The 27354-nt window shown below is 39.9% G+C and overlaps 1 long non-coding RNA gene and 1 other non-coding gene across 6 annotated transcripts; one reads left to right on the top strand and one right to left on the bottom strand.

The window, feature by feature from the left end:
* Positions 1-664: 664 nt before the first annotated feature.
* Positions 665-3272, bottom strand: LOC110929199. Of its 5 annotated transcripts, none has more exons than XR_002586908.2 (6): positions 2999-3270; positions 2783-2921; positions 2010-2235; positions 1585-1687; positions 1434-1501; positions 665-935 (listed from the first exon to the last, which is right to left on the bottom strand). It is a non-coding gene; the product is annotated as an uncharacterized LOC110929199 (long non-coding RNA). The 5 variants fall into 5 exon arrangements; XR_002586907.2 differs by having other exon boundaries at positions 1434-1510; XR_002586906.2 differs by having other exon boundaries at positions 1434-1687; positions 2999-3271.
* Positions 3273-26888: 23616 nt separating this feature from the next.
* Positions 26889-26994, top strand: LOC118490987. Its single transcript, XR_004890212.1, has one exon. It is a non-coding gene; the product is annotated as a small nucleolar RNA R71 (small nucleolar RNA).
* The last annotated feature ends 360 nt before the right edge of the window (positions 26995-27354 follow it).

The raw sequence follows: 27354 nt of genomic DNA on the forward strand, positions 1-27354 counted from the left end.
AACCGAACGAACAGCCCGTTCGATCGAACCTGCTGTTCGATCGACCAGGCTATTCAATCCATTTGCACTTGTTTGCATTTCCGCGTTACTCATCGTTATCCTATCGAACTATTCAGGCTAACCCTACTCCCAGCGCTCCCTTCAATCCATAACCAATCACTGTGAGTATACTCGAATCCCTTTTTGCTTTAGCACTTTTGGGTGTTACATACGTTACTTATCAAAATCACAATCGAACACACTATTCAAACTATTTGAACGCTAACCGATTGCATGTATTACGTGACTAAATGTATGCTTGTTGTTATGTTTACACGTGGAATGTTGTCTACCTGCCTTAGCAACGTAGTACTATAGTTTGGACTCAGCACCCGTTCACACGGGGGTTGTTAAGGACAATTACTTGCATGGATTACGGTGGTAATCATGTATTGCGAACTGTCTCGGACAGTCAACCCGCAGTCATTGGTATCGATAGGTCCATGTTGATAATTAACATGCATCATTTCCCTCTGTGTACGTGCTGGTTATGCGTAAACTATTCGAACTCCATATGCTACTAGGTTATCTACCCGTGTGATACACGGGTTGAACAATTTAATTTGCATAAGACATACATAAAAACAGAATAGAAGAGACTTTCAACCCACTTGACCGGCTTTCATTTATAAAAATCTTTAACTCTACTGTTTATAGCATAATACAAAATAATAGAGTAGCTATACTCGCCTAAAATATGCACAAATATGTTGCATTTTTCTTCAGTTGCGTTGCTTTAGAGTTGATCATACAAATATTACAATCAAACACATATAACTTCCCATCTTTAGTAGATAAAAACATCAATATCTCTACATTTTTGTCAGAATATTTGGGTCAGCAACTCTAGAGCTTTTAACATGACCACCATCATCAATACTTCCAGTCTCGCCATGCTATAAAAGTGAAAAAAGAGGTAAAAGTTATATGAACATCCACCACACATAACTATTAGCATTTGAGTTCATTTAAAATACTTTTACTACTTAAACCTAAAATAAGAAAAGAACAACAAAAAGCAAATCTAGATAAACCATATATCCAATAATTCACTTTCTTTACAACATATGTCTTGACGGGCCAGTCTAGTAGTTGAAAATATATGATACGCGGCTAAAATAGAACCGTGTCTGATGGGTTAGAAGGGTTAAAGAGTAGTCTAGCATGTACCCAAATGCTTACATCCTCTACATCGTTATATCATTTTATTTAAATTTTATTACCATATTCTTAATCATAATCCCAAAAAAAGTGACATGCAATCAAAGCATCATAATGGAATCATATATCAACATGACTCTTTCTCCATATTTCTTTCTTGTCTACCAATAAGAGATGAGTTATCATAAGTATATCACAAAAATACCAATATTTAACAAAAAATGTTGGCTTACAAATACATGACAATGTTGCTTCCAAGCATGTTCTGGTATGAGTTTAGCAAGAAGTTCAGCTGATGCACCTTTTAGCTCTAGGCAACCAGCATGAGAATGACACTTGCTAATAAGTCGTCACAATGATTAGATAAGATTAATGAGAACTAACCTAGAGGCTTGAAATTAGAAAGAGGTGGCAAAGGCCATTAGCTTGGAAGGAAAGTGTTTGGCTCATGAAGTTCATTGAAGAATAGGTGGATACAGGCCTCCAACTGTTGTAAAAAACAAAAATATAAAATGCAATAACAATGGAATTTTCTTTATTTAACTTGTCTTCCTCTTCACTAATCTAAGGGAAAAACTTTTCAATTTGAAGATTTATATTATAGCAAATATCAGATCAAGAAATTTGCATATATTTTTTCATGTTTATATTCTTCTTTATCTCTTATCGTTAAACTCTAGCAAGCTGGCAATTAGATGTTTTATCTGTAATATTTTTGATGCAATAGTTATTTGTTAATCAATTCAAATTATTGACAAAAAGTGTTTCAGAATTCAGATCAATCCATCCCGACACGTTTTGACCCGTACAAAGAGTTATACGATTTTCGAAACCCGTTACACAAGAGACACCGCTCGCATGAATTCTGCTTCTCGATAATTTATGTCGATTCATTGTTCAATGCTCTGACAATGCTTCGATGCTTTTGAATTCTGACATTTCCCTACCAGCCTTATACCCTAATATTGTTTATATGACAAAGAATCGTCCGCTCCCAGGTTGAAGAGTTTTCGCAATTGCCGTCGTCATTGTTTGCTGTTTGAGCACAACATAGGAATTAGGCAATGGGTAACCACATAAAAAACCTAAAAATCATTGATGTAATTGACCCGGTCTGATAGCATTTGCACTTAGTATACATAAAGAGGCCTTTGTGACAACCTTATGTAGCCTAATCAATTTTGAAAACAATGAGCAATGCACTTTACATCAATTTTCAATCAAATGTAATTATTCAAAAACCATACAAACATATGTCCACATAACCAAAAGTTTTTTGCGTCAAATTAGTCACCGACTACGACCTACAGTTACTGAAATCCTACAAGTAAGTTGTAAGAAAAACTTCAATTTTTATGCAGCAATGGTGTATTAAAACTATAGCCTCATACTATAACCCAAAAAATAGGTGTAAACACAACTTAACAACCATAAAGAGAAACTATCGGAACCCAATTGAAGAGGTTGAAACTCATCGTCTTCCAAAGTTGATTTGGTTCTTAGTTTAATGGTTTTCTAACCATTAATCAACCAAAAAAATAAAAAAACAAAATAAACACCAGAAAGTTAGTTCAGGACTTACAACGAACACCTCGAGTGCAACTTCCCAGCTATGAAAACACCCAGCCCAAACCCCACCAAATCGGTTACAGCACCAGAAAGTTAGCCATGGCATCCACTTCATCATCCTCACTACCATAGGTATCTTGAAATCTCAAACCCTAAAAACAAAGTAAGACTGGACAAATTAAAAACTCTGATCTGCGAAAACATACTGGATAATGACATAGGAACTCACATTTGATAGCCGATCAAACTAAAAGAAGATGGATTTACATAAGATGGAGGGGCTGGATCAGATTTGGATGTGTAGCCATTAGGGTTCAACATGAATAGAGAGAGAAATTAGCGAAAAAGATTGTGGCGTCTTCAATCTTAGGGCGTCCTCAATTCGATCTTATGGCGTCTTCAATCTTGTGGCGTCCCATGAAGATTGTGTTTAGGGTTTTGAGGAAACAGAAAAGAGAGAAAGTAGGAAAATAAGAGCATAATTCATATTGTGATACGGGTCGGGTCCAAGAAAAAATGATACAATCAATTGAGCGGGAAAACCATCAACACAATTGCCTAAGAATTTAACACGTTCCTACAATAAGTTTTATTTATTATACTAGGTTATATACCCGTGAGCTTCACGGGTTATGGGTTGTTTTATAAAAATTTATATTTACAAAAGAATTATATATATATATATGATTTCTTATAATTGGATAACCTCTTTATACTAACATTTTATTAGTTCTTGATTTTTTTTAAAAAAAAAACCACTTTAACGTCCCTTCTACCACGTGTTTTTCCTACCGTGCCACCTTTCTAACGTGACGCTTAATGTCTCCTCTTTATACCCTCCCACGCTTAATGTTTCAACCTCGAAGCACACCCAACAGTTTATATACCCATGATCTTCACGGGTTATGGGTTGTGTTAAAAAAATCTGTCTATAAAAGTATTTTTTTTTTGTATGATTTATAACCTGATATCTTTTTCATGCTAAGATACATGTTTCGCAAACCTTACCAATAAGAAAAAAAAAAGAAATTGAATTACTTAGGATATTTACTTCAATATGACAATAAGTAATAGAAATTGCAATACTATTAATTCTCTACAAAATACCTATTTAATTTCGGGTTAACTTTGTACAATAGTAACCAAGTTTTAAGAGTGTTCTAATTAGGTCACTCATAATTTTTTTGTTCCAATTAGGTCATTCGAGTTTCATTTGATGTTCCAATACTAGATATTTTACCTAAATAGAAGGTCATCCATCCTAAATGCCATTTATTTAGGTTTTTTATTTAAAAAATTTGTTGACATGTCACATAAATGGCAAATAGGTTTTAAAAAAATTAAAAAAATGTAAAAAAAAAATTTAAAAAAATGCTAAAAAAATTAAAAAAAGTGATTTTTTTTTCAAAATCTCTAAAAAGTTATAAAAATTTTTATATAATCATGAAAAATAGTTAGATGTTAGTAAATTTTTAGTGAAAAAAAGTACTAATTAATCCTACACCAAACGGGTCTTAATACACCAAATACGTACAAATGAGTCAAAATAAAAAAGTTAAATAATTGTAATGTAGGAGTATGACCTGCTATTCAGGTAAAATATCTATCATTAGAACACCAAAATAAAGTAGAATGATCTAATTGGAACAATAAATTTTATCAGTGACCTAATTGTAACACTCATAAAACTTTATTACTATTCTGTGGCATATTCCCAAAATGATATAGGACTATGACCTGCTATTCAGGTAAAATATCTATCATTAGAACACCAAAATAAAGTAGAATGATCTAATTGGAACAATAAAATTTATCAGTGACCTAATTGAAACACTCCTAAAACTTCATTACTATTACTATTCTGTGGCATATTCCCTTTAATTTCGGACCTTTTGATTCGGATAATCCAACTTGTACTAACGGATTATGAGTTCTAACTGTTAAAGAGTGGAAATTGAAGTTATTTAAATTAAATATTACAAAATAATTTAATAATTATATTTTAATAAATATAATTGAAATTATCACAAATCACAATACTGCTTTGGTTAGCATTCATTGCCTGAAGTTATCACCCGGGTGGCAACCCGGGTAGAAAATTTAAATCACATTAATCATAAGTGTATCGATAAAAGTAATGCAAATAAAGTGACGTTACATAAAATAGTAACAAAGTTTTCTTTATAAGCCGTGTACAAAAACATCAAAAAAAGACAAATATTGGTTATGTATACAACTTAGGAATTATACATGTTTGGTACCATTTGGACTAAAGGCTTGTGAATCGCTCTTGACCATCTTTTGACACAAGAAGGTGAGCTTCTCGTATTGCGAATATAGTAGGGTTATTTGCAACAATAGCACCATCTTGTCAGCGAAGAACACCTGCTAGGTTTTAATTACTAAAATGATATAGAATTATATTATACCACAACTAAATAACTAAATGGTACCAACATAGTAATCATCAAGATAATATGGAGTTGGTGACGATGCTCTTATAGCTTGCTATAAATCATGTCTACAACTTCCCATATAAGCACTCCTTTTATACCCAACTTCAGCACCAGTAGTTGTTGTTCCTGGTCCATTCGTAGAAACATTTTCTGACATCTTCTGGTGTACCAGTTAGATACTATAATACAAACATGTAATTATATTAAGATAAAAATGACATTAAGCCTTTTGGTCCTGAAACCTTCTAAGGCTAAATTTTTCATAAACCTAATCACGGGTTGTGAATGTATAATATAAAAGTTATAAACTCGTCGATTAAAAAAATGGTAATTGCCTTTGATGCTTTCCTACACCGCTTGTGCAAATTGTTTCGCCTCATCATCTGATAGAAACATGCAAACACACAAAAGGTTAACAATTTTGACCCACTTATAACCAAGTCAATTAACACGTCTAAATTATGATTAAAATAGGTCAATTTATACATCTAAAAATGATTAAAACAGGTAGAAGGGGGTTGAATAAGATTTTTGTAATAATATTATAACTAAAAAAAGTTTAAAAGCTGGGCAAAAGTGTTTTAACCCAGCATGACCGGACCTATTTCGACCCGTGCCAAATCTTAACTATTTTCATTTTTGAACAGGACGCCAAATATGACTTACAATAAGGACACTTGTCTTTACCCGAATCCTTATTTGTAGTAAAATGGTTTCGTACCCAATATTTTTTTACATCTACCATCTTTCTTTTGCTCTATGGTTTCTTGACTTTCTTCAACATTAACAACCGGCTTACTCGCGGTTTCTCCATCAACATTAACAGCAGGTGTTCCCATCTGCTATAATACGAATTACAATCTTTTTTAAAGAATCCTTAACAATAAATAGAAAGTGGCAAAACATGAGAAAGCCTGCCTGGAGAATCAACATGTGTTTGTCCCGTTTGCGTTTGATACCTTTGGTGGTCTCGCTCCTGACGCTGTGCGACTTTTGAATCGGGTTCAAAAAGTCGTTAATAGTAATTCTTCGTCGCTAAAGGTTTCAAATTTTGTATTTAGTAGAATTGGTTTTTCTATTCAAAAGGGGGTGGCGGCGCAACTTGTTGCCCGTACCTGCCATTGCTTTGTAATTGCCCTTTTTCGTGTGGAATGATATTGTCGGTTTTGTTAAAAAAAACAAAAAAAAAAAAATAGTGAACAACCATTGAAAATAGTGAACAACCATTGTAAAAAGAATCAGTAAAAAAAAACCCAAATTACTTATTTTCGTACTACAGAAAGTTAAAAACTTAGGGACACCGGTAAGTGAACCATTTTTGTAAAAAATTAAAGCACACCAAAACTAAACCCAATAACATACTTCTAGCTTCTAGTTTTGTTCTATTCATTAAATATAGACACCAAGTTCTATTTTGTAAGTAGCAATAAATAGAAATAATCAACTTAAAACATAGATAATATGTATTGGATGAGTCATGTAAGTTCTTTTCTATTCATCTTTGCAATGCAAAAACTTAAATTCATTTGTATTGAACTGTGACTATTGGTTTAACTTATGGCGGATATGTTCACAGTGGCGAAGCTTGAGATTTCTGACGTGAGAGGGGTCACCGGACATAAAAATTTCAATAAAACCAGGGGGTCGAAAACATATATACCCAAATATTTCTATACGAAAACTACATACTCTTCACTACTGAGCGAAAAGTTCGGAGGGTCGGCTGCCCCTCCCGCCCCTTAAAAGCTTCGCCTCATATAGAAATAGGAATAATCATAACCGACCCACTAATGTTGATTATTAGAAAAAAAAACATTGACGACCGACCCGCCGGTCTTTATTCGGATCGGTTTTTTTTCAGTTCGGTTAATTTGGTTATGGATGATTTAATTCGGTTTTATGCACACCCCTATTTCTGGCCAACCTAATCGGACGCATCCCGTTTTGACCCATATGAAAGTCCATACAAAACAGATAATGCACAACATAATCTATAAAAAATTGCTAACCTGAACTTCCGCCATGTCATGTGTGCACACAATACCCATATAGAATAAGTGTGTTCATGTTGCACGAAGGCATTTTTGCCATTTATGTGTGCATCCATTGCAATAATGCCTACATAAATGTACATAAAAAATAATAAATAAACCGAGTGTATCCTTTTATACTAATAGAATTAAAGTTTTCATTAAAAAAAGCACCTTAAAAATAATAAATAAACCAAATGCATCCTTTTAACATTTGGCTGCAAGTTAATATATGGTCAATGCTACATGTTGGCATAACCATCGATCAACATTATTTGCTTTAAATAAAACTAAAACCAACATGTTGTAATAACTTAATGTCATCTATATTATCAACAAAGTCAATAAAGAAGCCGTAATGATACCCTACTACCAACTTCGATCAATGGCCGATTTCATCTTCTTTAAAAAGTTAGCTAACTTTCACTCCTAATTTACAATGTAGTGTCGGAAATGGGGTAGGAATCAGCCACACACACCCCAAAAAACGATATTTAAGAAACCGAACCCGCTTTTATGTTAATTTGCATTAATAATCAACCATCAAAATGCAGAAAGTTGATAATTGACGACGGGGGTAGCCCAAAGGCAAATAAAAACACCAATATGCAAAGAGTTTAAAAGGTTGAAAGGTTCATTGGATGAAAAGCTGAATAATGAGTGAATCGAGGAACAGTAACTAGTCATGTCCACCAACTCATCTCACCAACTCACGCTCACCAACTCACAAAGTCAGAGCAGGTCTGTACAGGCACACCCTATTAACCAGGGGTCCAAAGCCTTGAACCCCAAAAGGGGAAACCCTCCATAAGCAAACAGGTTCCACTAGTATAATCCATACCATTTCGAGAGATGTCTTCCACTATAAGAAGACAGCTCGAAGACACTTCCTAGACATTCCGAAAAGCAGAGATTCCTTAATCTCTTGTCATTCAAGAGTTCTTTGTCACCTCCGAATAACTCTTCATCAGATTCATCCCATTTGCTTTCTTTTCTGGATTCGAGCTAGTCTCGAAGAAAGAACTTCAAAGCAAATATCTCAATCATACTAGTGAACCTCCTTCCACGTTTTGCAAACGTGGAGGGACCCCGCGACCTGCGTTAGGCAAAACTGAACCCTTCAGCCCTTTTGCCTAACCAGCTAAGCTACCATCCTTGGTCCCGTGTTTGTTGCATCAACAAGTTGGCGCCCACCGTGGGGCTACGCCGCTGCTTCTCCTCAAAAGAGACCTGGTACGTGTAGCTCCTTTCGTTCAAAATCACCATGTCAGAAAGTGGATCTCCGGGGGAGGTGAACCAGATTCCTAACACCTCTACTCCGGGAAGTGGTCAAGCTCACACAACAATAACAACGCCTTTTTCAACTCCGGGGAGTACACCCGAGTTCCTCACCTTTAACACACCAACCCCATCCAGATCTGGAGCTCCGTCTCCCAACGTTGGTGTGTCTGACACTCCTACACGCGTTGAACTTACCCCCGAGGGGGTCGCTAATAACTTCCTTGAGTTAAGATCACTTCTTAACCAACATGTGAACAGAGAAAGGGAAAAAGGTATAAGGATTCGTCTAGACTATGACGAGCCTGAGCCGACGTTGTCTCCTGGGCCACCTCTACCACCCTTTGTTACAAGAGGTGAAGCTGGTCCCAGCAACCCTTCAAACTTTCATCCTTATTTGTCTACTATGACAAACCCCACTGTTCATCCTGTTCTTTCTTCCCAACCAACCGCTAGTGGTACTCCTCTGGGACACGAGTTAACCCTCGACCAACTCCTACAATCCCCAGTGACTAGTTGTCCCACTTCTCTGAATACCACATGGGAGCAAGCCCTGTCCGTGCTCCCTTTGGCACGAAGTGCTGTTGCCAGCACCCCTCTTGGGGTAAGTTGCTCGGTTGGTCCTGGAAGCCTTCAAGGTTTCAATTTCGTGCCCAATGTGATGTCTCAGATGATGGCCCACTTCCCTTGGCAGCATTTCATCAATCAAGTGCTGGCCACCCAGGGAAACCAAGGCAATAATAACAACGGAGGCACGAGACCTGAAGAGGACTTGGCTAAACCTTACAAGCCAAGTAACCTTTCATGCTTTTCAAGACAGATATCTGATTATGACTTCCAGTCAAAAATCAAAATGCCTGCCCACATCAAAACATATGATGGGACCGAAGATCCTGAAGATCATCTTCAAATCTTTACTGGTGCTGCTCGAATAGAAAAATGGTCGAATGCTGAATGTTGCCTAATGTTCATGCAAACCCTCATTGGGTCCGCTAGAATTTGGTTCAACGACCTTCCTGCTCAAAGCATTCGAAGCTTTGATGATCTCAGCAGAGGCTTCCTGGCAAACTTCTCCCAACAAAGGAGATACGTTAAGGACGCGACTGTAATCTTTCAAATAAAACAACGAGATGATGAGAGCCTACGAGCATTCATTGAACGGTACAAGAAAGAAGGGTTAACCTACGTGGGGGCTGATGAGAAAATGAGGGTTGCCGGTTTTATGAACGCCATAACCTCTAAGTATCTCACGCGGGATTTCAACAAATCTCTACCCAAAACCTTGGAAGAAGCCCTTGAAAGAGCCGAGGCTCACATCCGAGGAGAAGAAGCTGTTGACATCAAGGAACAAAGGAAAAGGGGTTCTGGCTGGCGAAGTAGCAGTCCAGCTAGAAAAAGAGGCAACTTCAACTCTTACGACAGACGCCCAAAAGGTTCAGACCCTCGAAGGGTTGAAGGGCGTAACCCTTCAAGCAGAGATAAAAACATGAGTTTCACTCCTCTCACCAAAACCCCTCAGGAGATCCTGGCAACGGAAGAGGTCAAGCAAAACTTCAGACCTCCCAGGCCTCTTCCCAAAAGTCGGAGAAACGAGAACTCCACTCAGTTCTGTGAATTCCATGAAGAAAAGGGACATCACACCAATGATTGCTTCCAACTGAAAAAGAGAATTGAAGAGGCCGTCAAGTCGGGAGAACTTGCCCATTTGGTAAAAGGAGTTCGAGACAAGATGGCTGAAAGCAAAGGTAAGGAAGTAAACATGGTGTACTCTGATGACAGGGCCCCTTACAAGAAACAACGCTTGGAAGCTTGGGAGCTTCAGTGTGTCTGCTTCCCCCCAACAGAGAAGGACCCACTACCTGGCCCTCTTGTGGTCGAAGCCCTCGTAGGGACCTTACAAACATGCAAAGCATACATAGACACAGGAGCAGCCACTGAAATCATGTTCGAAAAATTCTTTAACCGATTGAGCAATGAGGAGCGTTCAAGGCTTCAACCCTCCGGAACTTCCATAAAAGGTATCGCTGATATAACCTTGAAACCTTTGGGGCAAATAACTCTTGACGTATGTTTCAGGGAAGGTCTAAAGGAAAGGACTCGATCACTAACCTTCGTGGTTATCAATATCCCTTCCAACTATGATGTGATCATAGGGAGGCCCGGACAGTGTGCATTTTACATGGCTGTATCTATTGGCCATGGTACTGTCAAGTTCCCCACTGAGAGAGGGATTGCAACCCTCCAACCCTCTCAGGAAGCCTACCTGATCGAAGGAGAAAGTCCCGATGACGAGAAAGACAAGCAGGGGATAGTCATCAACCCTAAATACCCCGAACAGCGGATAAGGGTCAACCCCAACCTTTCTCAAGAAACTCTTTCATACCTTGAAAAGCTGCTAAAACACCACAGCGATGTATTCGCCTGGTCCCCCGAAGACATGACCGGGATTCCTCGAAGCATTGCTGAACATGAGCTACGGATACCACCAAACGTCAAGCCAGTGGTGCAGAAGAAAAGAAGCCTGGCACCCGAAAGAAGCCTAGCAGCTTGCCAAGAGGTTGAAAAACTCGTATCAGCTGGCATTCTTCGAGAAGTTAAGTACCAGTCATGGATTGCTAATCCTGTTATGGTTCGAAAACCTGATAACTCTTGGAGAATGTGTATAGATTTCAAAGATCTTAACAAGGCTTGTCCTAAAGATTGTTACCCACTCCCAGAAATTGATCTCAAGGTTGATTCACTCACGGGATACCCGTTCAAATGCTTCCTCGATGCATACAAAGGCTATCATCAGATCCTCATGAAAAAGGAAGACGAAGAAAAAACGGCTTTCCACACCGACAAGGGCATTTTCTGCTACCAAAAAATGCCTTTTGGCCTCAAGAACGCGGGAGCCACTTACCAACGGCTCGTCGATAAAGCCTTCGAAAGCCAAATTGGAAGAAACATGGAAGCATATGTCGATGACCTGGTGATCAAAAGCAAAACGGAATACCAGATGCTTGATGACATCCAAGAAACCTTCAAGAATCTTAGAAAAATCAACATGAAGCTTAACCCCGAAAAATGTTCGTTTGGGTTTGATGAAGGAAAATTCTTGGGCCATATTGTGGGAAAGCAAAGCATCAAGGCCAACCCCAACAAAGTAAAGGCTGTTCTCGAAGCTAAACCGCCAAGAACCAAGAAGGAGGTCGAAAGCTTGAATGGGAAGCTTGCAGCCTTGAAACGTTTTACATCAAAACTGGCTGAAAGATCTCTACCATTCTACAAAACACTCAAGAATTGTTCAGATAAAAATGATTTCAGATGGACCGATGAGGCTGAGGAAGCTTTTAATCAAATGAAGCAGCACCTTGCTTCACTGCCAGATATCGCAGCACCGGAAACCGGGGAGCTCATATCGGTGTACCTCTCAGTAGCCGATGAAGCCATCAGTGCCGTCCTAACCATTGAAAGGGATAAGGCTCAGGTACCCGTCTATTTTTTCAGCAAAACTTTAAAACTGGCTGAAACCAAATATCCTCCCCTTGAAAAATTAGCCCTAGCCTTGGTCCAAACAGCCAGAAGGCTTAGAAGGTACTTCCAAGCACATCCTATACAAGTGGTCACTGACCAACCCATTAAGAACGTGCTTGAAAAACCTGAAAACTCGGGAAGATTGGCAAAATGGGCAGTGGAACTAGGTGAACATAACATCACCTATGTCCCACGAAAAGCAATCAAAGCTCAGGTTTTGGCTGACTTTCTAATAGAAATCCCAAGCCAAAAGACTGAGGAAGTAAACACCACAACCACTGAACCCTCCAACCCTGAAGCCTGGAAACTGTTCACAGACGGGGCTTCAAGCGTTGAAGGGTCAGGAGCTGGTATAATCTTAATCAACCCTGAAGGGCTAGAATTCACATATGCTCTTCGTTTCAACTTTCAGACCACCAATAACGAGGCTGAATACGAAGCACTGATTGCTGGTCTCCGGCTAGCCAAAGAAATGAAAGTCAACAAGCTTGAAGTGTTCACTGATTCACTATTGGTATCAAGCCAAGTCAATGACAGCTATGTTGCCAAAGAGCCCAACATGAGAAGGTACAAAGAAAAATCCAAGGAATTAATGAACACCTTTCAAGCATGCAACATCAAACAAATTCCAAGATCCCAAAACAAAAAAGCAGATGCCTTAAGCAAATTAGCGTCCCTCACATTCGCCCACCTCACAAAAAAGGTGTTGGTTGAAGTATTGAAGGCTCGCTCAATTGATGAATTGGAAGTACAAGATGTGGTCACCGAGGAAGGTCCAAATTGGATGACTCCCATAAAGAAGTTCCTTCAAAACAATGAACTACCCAACGACCAAATGGAAGCTGAAAGGGTAAAGATCAAAGCAAGACAATATGTGTTGCAAGGAGAAATCCTCTATAAAAAAGGATACCTTGCACCATTACTAAGGTGTGTGGGCCCTGAACAAAGCAAATATTTGATCAAAGAAGTGCACGAAGGAATATGTGGAGCTCATTTTGGAGCTAGATCGGTGGTTGCAAAGCTTATGAATTTGGGATATTTCTGGCCTTCAATGCATCGTGACACCGCTGAGCAACTAAAGAAATGCGATGCCTGCCAAATCCACTCACCGATACCAAAAAGTCCCAAACACGACTTGGTTCCCATAACCTCAGCATGGCCATTCCATAAATGGGGAATGGACATTGTCGGTCCATTCCCTCCAAGCAAAGGGGGAGTAAAATTCCTATTGGTAGCAATCGACTACTTCAGCAAATGGCCAGAGGTTAAACCCCTTGCCAAAATCACAGGAAAACAAGTCATAGACTTCGTTTGGGAGAATATCATATGTCGCTATGGGTTACCAGGGGTAATTGTCACTGACAATGGGAAACAATTCGCCGAGAAACCCTTCAGCCTTTGGTGCAAGGAGTACAGGATCAACCAAATCTTCAGCTCAGTGGCCTACCCGCAATCAAACGGCCAGGTGGAAAGAACCAACAGAAGTATTGTAGAAGGTATCAAGACAAGATTGGGGAGATATGAAAGTAATTGGCTGGAGGAATTGCCTAGCGTTTTATGGGCAATCAGAACGACGGAAAAAACAAGTCACAAAAAGACACCGTATAGCTTGGTATTTGGATCCGAAGCCGTAATCCCAGCTGAAATAGGAGTTGTAACCCAACGAGTTGTCAACATGGATCCCAATGTAAACACACAAGAGACCATGTTGAACTTGCAACTCCTAGAAGAAGCCCGGGATCAAGCAGCAATACAAGAAGCCAAATACAAACAAAGGATGGAGGCCTATTACAACAAAAAGGTCAAGAACGAAAGATTCAAGCCAGGGGACCTAGTCCTCAGAAACAATGAAGCCAGCAAAAAGGAAAACCAAGGGAAACTAGGCCCAAAATGGGAAGGTCCTTACACCATCCTCGAAGCACACAAGGGCGGATCCTATAAGCTGGCAGATTCAGAAGGCAAAAGGCTTCCAAGGCACTGGAACGGAAAAACCCTTAGAAGGTTTTATGTTTAGAAAGTTTGGTTTGTAGCAAAACAAAAACCTTTTGTAAAAGCAAATGTTGCTGGAATGAATGAAGTTACTTTATCAAACTTGTCTTTCTATCCTAATATCAGGTTGAGAACCTAGCAAAAAACTCCATGGCAAGGGCCATGTAAGGGGATGAGCTCCCAGGCCATATCGCTCAATAGGTTCAAGGGTTGAATGGACCTATATAAGGGGTGAGTTCCTAAATCAATACAACTCCATGAGACTTATCAAAGAAAAATAATAGTGTCTCATAGACAGGTTTGAACAGCCTACACCAATCGTTCCTTAAGTCTAAAAAATGTACCCAATAAACAGACTTACGAAATCAAACAAATCACAACGAAATAAAAGAAAAGGATAGATACTACGTCTTGATGATAAACACTAAGGCAAAGTGACTGCAGCACTGAACCCTTTAAAGTGTAAAAAACATAAAGACAAAGTAAACAAAGGCAAGGCAAGAAAATAAAAATAAACAAGCCCATCAACCAAACATACAAACCAAATCAGACGCTACCCAGCGTTCAACCAACAGATACTTAGCTTGAAAGGTTAAAGGCTCCAACCCGGCAGCAATCATACAAAAAAGCTTGAAGGGTTGAAACCCCACAAAACAAACCAAGCAAGTAAAATAAACAAAAACACCAAACCATCATGTCATAGTCAGAAAGGCCATAAAAGACCTTCATCAGATAGTCAAAACAAGCCCTAGTGACTTGCAGATAAAACTAGTGTCCAACGGCCATAAAGGCCTAACCAACCATAGGAACCTTAAGGGTTCCCAAAACCTCAACATTGTTTAAAATATTACAAAACATTAAAGTGTTTGCTAAGAAAGCTACGAATAAATGTCAGTTGCCAGAAGGCTTGGAACCTTCACCCTTAGACTTTTTAGCTTTCTTTGTCTTCTTTCCCTTCACACCTTCTTCACCACCAACCGCAGAGGTTTCCAAACCAACATCTTTCGAGGTCTCAGGCAGGCTGGAAAGAGTATCATCACTGTCCCCGGAGTAAGACCTCTTCCTCGACAAAGAGCCCAAAACCTCAGCACAAACCTTCTCATTCAACCCTTCAGGCTTCAATCCCTGTAAAACAGACAAAGGCTTACCAGAGCAAGAGGATACCTCATGAATATAAGGGTAAGTTAGCCTCTCCATCTGCTCAACAGAAGCCTTGAAAACATCAGAAGCCTCGGGGCGATACATGGGTGACTTCTCCAAAGGTTGCCCAGATTCATGAAGTTTATAGCCAGCAGTAAGGCCTTGATGCTTCCCCAGGTTCAGCAGCTTTGTGTAAACATCACCCAGGGCAGAGTTAAATTCCTTAGAATGCAAAAGATAAGTCACAACCTGCTGAAACCCATGCTCGATCAACCACTGATTATCCGCAGTCACCTGACCAACGGAAGCCTCCAACCCCTCCTTTTCTTCACGAAAAGCCTTCTGTTGGACAGACAAGGCCTCTCGATCAGCCTTCAACTTCAGCAAATTAGCTTCAAAGCTCTTCTTCAAGTCACCCATCTCAATAGCATGCATCTTCTTCAAATCCTCAATCTCCTTCTTCCAAGCTGCCTCCTTCTCTGCAAACCCAGCCACTTCCTTCTTCATCGATGCAAGGGAGGATTTCATCTTGTCTTTCTTTTTAGAGAAATCCTCATACTCCCGCATCCTTTGGCGAAAGCGTGTAATCCCTTGGGGAAGCATGGCTGCAAGGTTGCAAGTAGTTAAAACCATGCGAGCTAACATAGTGTCATCATCCATCTCAGCAATAGCTTCACGAACGGAAGGAGGAGCAAGATGACTAAGAGCATCTTCACAAACAGCAGCATCCTTAAAAGTGTCATCATTCTTAACCAACCAAGAAGGTACATAAGTGCCCTCAGGGTTCAACCCTTCAACGTCTCTACTTGACGATTCTTGAACAGGGGTAGCAACACCCTTCTTCCCTCGAACCTTCTTACCACGCACAACTAATTCCTTCTCCTTCTCAACCTCTGCCTCAGCATGATCCTCAGAAACTTCGATGTCATCACTCAAATCCACTGGCTCAGTGGAAGTGGATTGAGGAGTAGCTTTCAGTAAACGACGAGATAACCGGCGAGTTGAAGGCTTGGAAACATTGGACTTGGTAAAACCCTTCACATTTTCAACACTGACATAACCTGAACCCTCATACCTTTGCTCAGAAGTCCTCACAACAACATTTTCACCCGGAACAGTCGGAGCATCCTCAAAAACCACATCGGACGTATCGTCACTCTTGATGAAGTCCAAAGCAGACATAACTGCCAAAAAACAAATAAAGAAAATAAGTCACAAACAAAGTAAGACGAAAAGGCATAGGGGAGAAAATGCATACCAAGGCCATTTCTCATCAACACCGGATCCCGATCAACCTTTGCCCAAATATTACTAACCCCTAAAAGCACTAACAAATGTTCGGGAAAAGGACGAACCCTGGAAGGGCACCCCCGAATGGCTGAAAGAAAGGCATCATTTAATTCAGACTCGGAAGGCTCCGGATCGTTGAGAACAGCATCCGGATGCCTCCACACCATTTTGAAAGGAATAATGGATTCAGAAACCCAGAAAAACGTATTCTTCCATGATCCAAGGGTCGTAACCATGGAGGAAACAAGACAAGTTTCAACCTTTGTGTTCTCAAAAGTAAACCAATCCCCGTTTTTGGCTAACCGGAAGAACCTCCGAAAGAGCAACAACGAAGGATCATAACCTAAAGCACGACACAGCACTTCAAAGTGCAAAACCCTAGCCATTCCTTTCGGGTGCACTTGCCCAAAAGACACTCGATAATACTCAAGCACATTTAGAACAAAAAATGAAAAAGGGTAACGAAGATTAGACCACTCAAAATGCCGACAGTACAGAGCAATAAAACCAGGAATCGGTTTGTCAATGGAAGCATCGCAAGCAGGGGCGGTTGGATTAAACTGTTTATCAATACCATGTTCAAGACAAAACAGGTCAACCTCCTCTTGTGTCAATCGAGAAAATGACCTCGCTAAATCCTTAAGGGCACCCATGATCGGAAAAAAGTAAAAGTGAAAATGGAGAAGAAACTAACCTGAGAAGAGGAAAACTGTGAATGATTGAAGGGAAAATGATGAAGTTTTGTAACCGTAAAAATGAATATAAGAGTAAAGTAAGGGTATTAAAGATAAAAATAAAAATCTCTGCCAATCCGCCGCCTGACACATGTCCAATCAACTGTCAAATCGATTAAATTTCAAAATTCAAAAAAGTAACCGCCTCAAACCCTTCAAGCCTCCAAACAACGAACCCTTGAAGCCTTTACAAGACATGCATAAAAGTCAGAAGTCTTTGAGCATAATACCCCAAAAACCTCTGACTTGGGGGGCTGACGACGGGGGTAGCCCAAAGGCAAATAAAAACACCAATATGCAAAGAGTTTAAAAGGTTGAAAGGTTCATTGGATGAAAAGCTGAATAATGAGTGAATCGAGGAACAGTAACTAGTCATGTCCACCAACTCATCTCACCAACTCACGCTCACCAACTCACAAAGTCAGAGCAGGTCTGTACAGGCACACCCTATTAACCAGGGGTCCAAAGCCTTGAACCCCAAAAGGGGAAACCCTCCATAAGCAAACAGGTTCCACTAGTATAATCCATACCATTTCGAGAGATGTCTTCCACTATAAGAAGACAGCTCGAAGACACTTCCTAGACATTCCGAAAAGCAGAGATTCCTTAATCTCTTGTCATTCAAGAGTTCTTTGTCACCTCCGAATAACTCTTCATCAGATTCATCCCATTTGCTTTCTTTTCTGGATTCGAGCTAGTCTCGAAGAAAGAACTTCAAAGCAAATATCTCAATCATACTAGTGAACCTCCTTCCACGTTTTGCAAACGTGGAGGGACCCCGCGACCTGCGTTAGGCAAAACTGAACCCTTCAGCCCTTTTGCCTAACCAGCTAAGCTACCATCCTTGGTCCCGTGTTTGTTGCATCAACAATAATCATGGATGATATTCATAATCTATAACTCAGTTAATAATATACAAAGCAACTAAAATGTAAATTCCAGGTTTTATCTAAGTTTAATACGAAGTTCCCAAATAATTAAGCATCATACATAACTTACCTTAGGAATTAGAACCTCACAACCACCATCACTACAAGTTTGATGTTCCTCCATCTAATCACTGCTTTGTCACCACTACAAGAAAAAGGTATCTTTAGCGACGACGGTATTAGCGACGACAAGAGCAATAGCGGCGACCTAGATACGCGTCGCCGCTAAAGGCTCTATGTCGCCGCTATTGCTGTCGCCGCTAAAAGCCCGATCTGTGTGCTTCTTCAAGATTTATTGCTGACCATTGATTAAAAACTGATCTAATGGCTACTATCATCTCCTCTGCTCAAAGAAACACGCGTCGCCGCTAAAGGCTCTTTGTCGCCGCTATTGCTGTCGCCGCTAAAAGCCCGATCCGTGTGCTTCTACAAGATTTGCTGCTGACCATTGATTAAAAATTGATCTAATGGCTATCATCATTTCCTGCTCAAAGAAACACACATTCATCTCTTATCCTCACACACCCATCTCAAACACCCATTTCAACTTTCATGTTCACTAAACTCCATCATTTACCACCAAGCAACAACCACACCTTCTGCCGCCAATCGCCACCATCAACCTCCGCCGTCATCCGCCACCACGAAACTCCGCCGTCATCCGCCACCACCTTCCGCCGTCATCCGCCACCATCAAGATCCGCCGTCATCCGCGACAACCAAGCTCCGCCATTGTAGTTTTTGTAGAGATATGTAGTGTTTTTTTAGAGATATGTAGTGTTTTTTTAGAGATATGTAGTGTTTTTTTTGTAAAGGTATTTGTAAAAACCATGTAATGTAAATGGATCTTAATAAGAAATTAATCATTTTTTTGTTATTGTGTTTAAGTTAATTTTCGAGTATAAACAAAACAGTGAAGATTTTTATGTTTGAAATTTGGAAATCCGTCTCCGGCGAACTTTCCGGCAATACTCAGGCAGAGGCATTAGCGGCGACCACAGTATTAGCGGCGACATTTTGTTCAATAGCGGCCGACCTATACCGGTGACATTGTAGCGGCGACGTGTCGCCGCTAAAACCCAATAGCGGCGACAAAAAGGACTATTAGCGGCGACACCTGTCGCCGCTAAAGGTACCCGTTTCTTGTAGTGCACACACAACATTATAATAATTAAAGTTGAGTACAACTATACAGCCCTACTCTTATCCACAGCCAATATTCCCAAAACGTATCGGTTATATTTAAGGTCTCGTATTCCTTAAGAAAACAAAACATCTCTTCTATGCACGAACGAAGTGGGATTTGCCTACCGTGGTATTACACTAAGACTGAAGGGAGTGGGGCGTCCTCAAAAGAGGGCGTCTTGCGACACGTGGCGTTTGGGGGCGGCTTGGGGCGTCCTCAAAAAAGGGGGCGTGGGGTTCATGGCAACTCAAGATGCCCCTCCAAGACTTATGATTGGTTGTTTGAAAAAGGAAGGTTTTTGATTGGTTGATGAAAAAGGAAAAGATTGAGTTTGGGCGACTTGTGGGAGACGCCATGGCTTGGGACGCCCTTGGGACGCCATGGGGGGCGGTGTTCATGGCTTCTTGGGGCTTCTTGAGTAGGGGTGGACGCCCCACTCCCCTCAGTCTAAATAACCAAAACAATAACAATTCAACACCTGAACAATGATAAAGTAGTTGCATAATCCTCTGTTTGACTTTAAATTACTACTTATGGCAATGAGATGAAGAACCGATAACTCCTCAGCCAATTGATAAAGTAGTTGCATAATCCTCTGTTTGCCTACTGCGTTCAGCTTCTTTCACACTACTTCTTACACCCGACTCCACTCCCAGCCTTTTAGGAAACAGTTTCTTCATAGCCAACATAAAATACGATTACTTACATGAACCAAAACATTCAATGAGTGATGAAAACTCGAGATCTTACCTTAGGATTTGTCGAATGGTCGTCAGATCTGAAGCACAACCACTAATCAACAGAGTCGATCCAAGTCAGATCTGAAGCACAATCAGAGTCAAACTATCAAAAACAAATTCAATAAAAAAAATTAGGTCAAGATACACATGGAGAAATCTGATGAACTTCTCCTTTCCACCGGAGCTCACTCACCTTTATCCGATTTCAAACGCTAGATCTGAGAGAGAGAAAGAGAGGAGAGATGCGTGATTTGAACTGATTTGATTTAAAACTTAGGGTTTTTGAAACACGAAGAGAGAGATAGGATTTTGAGAATAAGTTGAATTTGAATTCGAATTTGAATGTGAAGTTATTTTTGGAAAACTGAAAGGCAGAGAAGGAAAGAAGAAGAAGAACAGGAGGAAAGGGAAAAAAGGGTGGGAGGGCGTGTAGGGTTTTGGACTTTAGTTTTGATCTGCAGGAGGGAGAAACAGACTTTTTATCTGGCATCTTTAATGACCATTAACTTTTATAAATAAATAATTTTATATTAACACCAAAAAAATGAGGAGACGACACATGTTTCTTCATGAAGGCAGAGATTGCCATGTAGGAAAGAGAGAAAGGATGGGGCTTGTGGTGTTGACACCTCAGCCAAAACCATTTGCTTTATTAGATTAGGGAGATTATTAAACTTGTATGCTCACCTTTACATTTTATGTATTGACTTTATTTTAATGTATGTGACAGGTGTTTAAGATATTTGCTTGCTAGGGAAGTGAAGCTAGAATAAAGCTTTAGAGGCCCCCAACAAATAGTTGTCTGTCAAGAACAAGCAACTAGGGCATAGTTAGTTGTAGATCTTGTCAGGCTGGGTCTTAGAAGCATTGAACAATATTTAATTATGTTAAATCTGAGTTGTCGGAACAGAATTACTTGTTTGGATGTTATCTATAATAATGTATTTGTTTATTCGGGATACGGTATGGGACGTATCTTTAACTGGATTATATAGATAGTTGTTATGGAAACTTCTGGACAATCTGTTTCGCTCAGTGCCACGCCCCGATGATTCCGCCATCGGTTGGGGTGTGACATAAGGCTACATTGTTTTCTTTCGAATTATCTTTCCGACTTCTTGACTACTAACGTCAATTACTCGTCGGTTTACCCTACACTTACCGTTACTCGGTTCTTACCTATACTTCTTTACGACCCATTACCCGGGTTCTTTATCTTAGTGTTTTTTTTAACATTTTTGTTTCGCTGGTTTGCGTTTTTCCTATATATATTCCTTTATGACCCATCACGTAGGTTCATTAATGTTTCGCGCTTCCATTATTCAGTTTGCGCTTACTTGCACTACCAAGTTTTTATACCTTATTTATCTCGTTTGACTTGTTCGTGTGAAATTTCATCACTTGTGAACTTCAAACTCCATTCTTTATTCGACCCGTTCAACTTTAAAATAGTTGAGCGTAGTTATTAACATTTCTGTTTGCAAATTCTCATTGTCTTTTAGTCATGACTCATATTCCGAGTCTTTTAACTTTCTATCTCGCGTTCCCGTCTCTTGGCTTACGCATTCTTTCCAAATCCTACCCATTCATCGGGTATCTTTACCGTAATCATTTCCAGGTAACCATTCTTATATGGTTTTAGACGTTATTTTAATTTATTTGGTCGTCTTAGCGAGATCCATCGCTTTTATTCAATCAAGTCCTTTATTCTTTATTCAATTCGTTTGAATTGTCCATGTGAATTTCATCACTTGTGACAGTCAAACTTTTATCCCTATGCCTTAGCATTCCTATTGGTCGGTCTGTATTTTCTTTTTACTTGATCCTTGTCCCTTCTCTCGGGCTCGTTTTTCTTACGTAATACGCTTCCGTTATCCGACTTACGTTTACGTTTACTATCAAACATCTTACTTATTTGATTCATTTGGGTACCATTTAAGTTAGTCCCATTCAACCCACCCTTACTACGGACATAAATGTGTCCGCTATAAGAAGTTCATGGTATCATATGCCACTACTTACTTGGCCAGAGTAAGTGATTAACACATGACGTGGGTCACGCAAATTTAATCCCTAAACAACTGTAGTTAGCGGTAGTAGGGTATCGAACTCAGGGAATATGTGGAAAATGTGTTGATTGTATAGCTTTGTATTTAAACTAAAATTAAACTAAATTGCAGAAAATTAAAATTCAAGATTGTGGATTGTTGTTTTAGAAAACTAAATTACGGACTAGTGCAAATCAAAGTTGGTTGTAAACAATTAGGAGAGAACAATGATCACCCTAGGTTTCAGTTTCTTTAAACAGTTGTGTGCAATTTCACTAGAAAGAGTTACATAGACATAACTCGTGTATATGTGATTGAAGTGATAGAAGGGAACAAAGTACTCGGATTAAATAACGCGAGGTTGTTTCCCGATGACCTATTAACCAATAACCAACCCTAACCCTTCCCGTGATATCTCAGTTGCCAACGGCACCAAGAACGTACGATCGAGACTAGAAATTGTAATACGGATTAACACACTACAAACAATCAAACATATACCATGACATTCAAGCAACGCAAGATATCATTCTAGAAATGCAGAAATTAAACACACAAAAGTCTTAGAAACATTCACCTAGGATGATCACCGAAGAGTTTAGCCGGACATGGCTCGGTGAATCATCATCAACATCAATCTAATGTTCATAAAGATTAAAAACACAAACCGAATGATTGGAAATGTTCACAAAGCAAGCAAGTACTCCAAAATCGCCCCCAAAGTGTCTAAGAACCGTTAATGATGAGAATAATCCCAAAAGACACAATAAAATCGATTTTAATGAGCAGTTACCATTTTCCTCGTCATGTCCACCGTCATACCGTAAATTACGGTAATCTTGAAAATGTTACGGTACAAAAAGACTGATTTACGGTGGAGACTTGTGCCCTTTTCATGACCGCCGTAATTTACGGCTCCACCGTAAATTACGGTGGAGCTCTGACTTGCATGTGCCGTCCACAGAACCCAATTACCATTCCACAAGTGCCTCTCTTCTCAATATGGCGGCCCACTCACCAACTGCCAAATCCAAGAGGTGCCGCCCAAGCCCACATGAGATCCTCAAGCCCACGTGAACTTTATGTTGGTTCCCCTCTTCACGTGTATCCTCAAAAGATGTCGCCTGACTTCTTGATGTTGCCGCCCCCCAAGACCAATCATATGCTATTATCATTAGAATTCAGACTAGCAGCCATCGATGGTGATGAATTGATGTTATGTTGTTTTGACTTTTTTTCTTGTCATAAGTCACGTGAATGTAAGGATGTTGTAATGATGATGATGTGCGGCCCAATAAGAACAAAGGAAATCCACGAGTGCTTGATGATGTTGTTGTTGACTTTGCCGCCACCTCCTCTGCATTAGATGATGATGAGTTTTAATGTTTGTTGTTGATGTATTTAGTCCCACATGTGATGATGATTTGATGATGTGTGCCGCCCACTTCTCATCCAATGTTTGCCCCCTTTTGTGTGTGGCGGCCCAATACAATCCATCCAAATGTCGGCCCAAATGATGATGTTCTTCATGTGTCATGCATCAAAATCCAAGCCCACATGTGATGATACTTGCCGATTTGATGATGATCTGTTGTTGTTAAACAAAACAAAACCAAAGTTACAGTGATGACTTTTGGTTCCACCCCTTTTATCCTTTTAATCCCTTGAACCACAAAGTCACATTGCCATTTAATTTCCAACCGTAGCCTACGGGTCCAATTTAACCGAATTAAGCGATTTACCTGCAAATCACACAAACATTCGTAGTTACTAAGTTCAAGCAAATAACCAAGTAAAACATGGAATTTTAATCTTTTTAACCCATTTAAGGGTTGTCCAACGGACCACCCGTCACATCCCCACACTTACCCGTTGCTTGTCTCAAGCAACTCATTAAATCAATTTCAACTCAAGCGATGCGATCAATGTAAACCAAGCTAAATGTGCCGTCCTTTTACTAACTTCCAATCATACCACAAAACACACCCCTCACGAAAAGCTCTCGGTTACAAGAATTATTAGCATAATGCTAAACCACTCAATGCGTGTGTGTGTGTGCGCGACAATAAGCTTGTATACAAATCAAGTTTCCTCCTAACAACTATCTAACATGCTTTTGAATCAAAGGGACTTGCGGGTTGTAACAGGGCTAGGTGTAAAGGTAGGAAAATGGTGGAATACATATGAAAAAGCTAATTGATTTGACCCGGTTTTTATTTTATGTCTACTACTACAAAGCAAACACCAAAAAAATATATACAAAGCTTCTTGACATTCTCAACTCTATTGCAACTAAATACTTCTTTTTGTATTTTTCTCATAATTTTCTTTTTTTTTTCTTCTTTTTTTCTTTTTTTTTTTCATAACACATCAAACTCAACAATATATACAAGAACCTCAATACTACATACTAAATCCCCTAAACCGGGTCATCTCAAAAGGGTAGAATTTTTGTAGGAAATAGGCTCGGGTCACAATCGAATGGTTTAAGGCTCAACATGGCTTTCTAAGGACCAAACCCCCACCCCTCACAATACCAAGCTCATATATGTAACGTATGAGGTCCAACCCACCAATCCCGCACTCTCACACATCTAGACGAGGCTTCCTAAAAATCCCCCTATCATTTTCAAAAGCATGCTAATTCTAGGATTTAACAAGTATTCACACACAAGTTCTATTAACACACAACACACACCGCCACTCAAACAATGAAATATCAATAACAATCATGTGTGGCTCAAATCCTCACCAAGAAAAGACTAGGAATGGGTATCGATGTGTCAAGTGGAACAATATCAAGTTTTCAAATTTTAACAATTTTCGCTTGGATTTACAAAAATTTTTAAAACTCCTAAAAATTTCCCTCATCCCCACACTTGGGATACATTGTCCCAATGTATGGCTTTGAGGGCTTTGATCACTAAAATTTATTCAACATCAACAAAAGCTTTAAATCTCAAACCCCAACTTTCTTTTTTCGTATTTTTTTTTCTACTTTTTTTTTCATATTTTTAATAAACAAAAGCAAACTAATAAACGAACAATATTTCAAAGCTAAAGAACATGACAAGTCTAAGGAAAAAGTACATTGACCTGGTGAAGTTTGCCACAACAGATGTTGTAAATGATCCAATTTCCTATCACCACCTTCACACAAATATCCGCACATCTTCCCCACACTTGAGTGTTGCCATGGCCCTGAAACAAAGAAAACTAAAGAAATAACAAGATCAGTGAAAAACCTCGGGTTGCCTCCCGAGCAGCGCTAAGTTTCGCGTCTTCAGCCAGACCGTGCCACCCCATTTATGGTGGCTCAAAGAATCGGTTCCTATCACCTCCCCCACTGTAGCTTGTCTTTGGACAAAATGCCTCCGTCTCATTTTGACTTGGTGGGTAATCAAATACACTCCTGCTTGAACCCATATGTGTTTCTTCACGGTCCGGTGGGTGCTTTTTTCTCATTTGTGGTAACACCTTTTCACTAAACCCGCTATCCTGCGCCACAACAAAATCGTAACGAATCATCTTAGTCTGAACATCAAATGACAACTTACGGTTCCTTTCGGTCATGGTAATAATTCCTTCTCTACAATTAATTTGAGCATTTGCCGTATAGAGAAACGGTCGACCTAAAATCACCATTTGTTGTGATGCCATGTTGGTAGAAGCATAGTCCAAAACTAGAAAATCCACCGGGTATTCAAATTCTCCCAACTGAATCTTAACATTCCTAACCATTCCCCGTGGACGCCTCCAACTTCCATCCGCCAAGCTCACCATGGTGTCTATACCTTCAAGTGGACCAAAGTCGTACATATCGTATAGATCACTTGGTAGCACACTCATGCTTGCCCCGTAGTCCAACAATGCGTGAGGAATTTTTAATTTTCCCACACGGATAGGCACGATTGGCGCTTCACACTCTTTATCATTCTCGACTTCGGCATCTTTTTTCAAACCTACATTCATTTGACACGAAGAAGTTAGCAATGTTTCATTAAATTTAGTATTTGGAACGGTGCTTACCACATTGATGTTAATGCTTTTTATGTTCTTGGGATTTGGCACCGTATCACTCGGTAGCTGGCCTTTTGCTTTCTTTAACATCGCCACGTCACTTGCAAGTTGACCCATTTGAGTGGTCAACGATTGGATGCTTTTGTCACGAACCTCGCCCTTTTGCATCCGAACCTCATCACGTTGGTTCATTCGTTGCATTTCACTTTGCATCGCCTTCAACATCTCCATCATTTCATTCCCACCCGAAAAGCTTTGACCCGTTTGATATTGCCTTTGAAATCCTTGGTTTCCTTGGAAATTCGGGTTAGCTTGATTCGAAGGGTTTCCATACCGAAAATTCGGGTGGTTCCTCAATCCGGGGTGGTAGGTATTAGAATTCATGTTGTTGTAGTTCCTACCACCTCCTCCTTGACTTTGACCTTGAACCGCGTGGACTTCCTCATATTGCCCTTCCAACATCCCTTGGCAGTTTTCAGCCACATGACCTATTTCATTACATAAAGCACAAACATTATATATTTGATTAGTGGTTTGAACATTACCATCATCTATGGCGTGCACTTGTGGTCGGTTAGTGGTTGGTCGGGCTCTCCTTGAAGCTTGGGCCTTCCTTTTTGATGTAGTTGCCATGCTTTCCAAAAACTCCCAATCTTCATTCTCATAATTCGTTCCAAACGTCCCTCCGGTGATAGACATTAGATCACGTGCGTCTTCGGCACTCAACCCCTCATGAAAAGCGTTCATCAACTCCCATAACTCAATTCCATGATGAGGGCAGTTTTTAATCATCATGTTAAAACGCTCAAACGCCTCATGGAACATCTCACCGTGTTGTTGTTGAAAGCTTCTCAATCCCTTCCGCGCATCATTGGTCTTTTGGGCGGTGTAGAATTCATCCAAAAAGGTTTGTTGCATCTCCCCCCATGTATATATTGATGCCGAAGGCAAAGTGTAGAACCACTTCTTTGCCTTATCCTCCAAAGAAAACTGAAATAAGACTAACTTGACTTCATCGGCCGAAAAACCTTGACTCCCAAAAGTGTTACAAATTGAGTCATAGGCCTCTAGATGGAAATACGGCTCCTCCGTTGCTAACCCTTTGTACTTCGGTAAACTTTGCAACGAGTTTGTTCTTACTTCAAAAGTTCTCCCTTGGTTGTTGTGAGGGATAACCACCGGTGAAGGGTTTTGAGTAATGATTGGCCTGAAATGTGCCTCTATTCCCC

This window comes from Helianthus annuus, chromosome 3 (genome assembly GCF_002127325.2).
Source record: "Helianthus annuus cultivar XRQ/B chromosome 3, HanXRQr2.0-SUNRISE, whole genome shotgun sequence".
Classification (NCBI taxonomy): domain Eukaryota; kingdom Viridiplantae; phylum Streptophyta; class Magnoliopsida; order Asterales; family Asteraceae; genus Helianthus; species Helianthus annuus.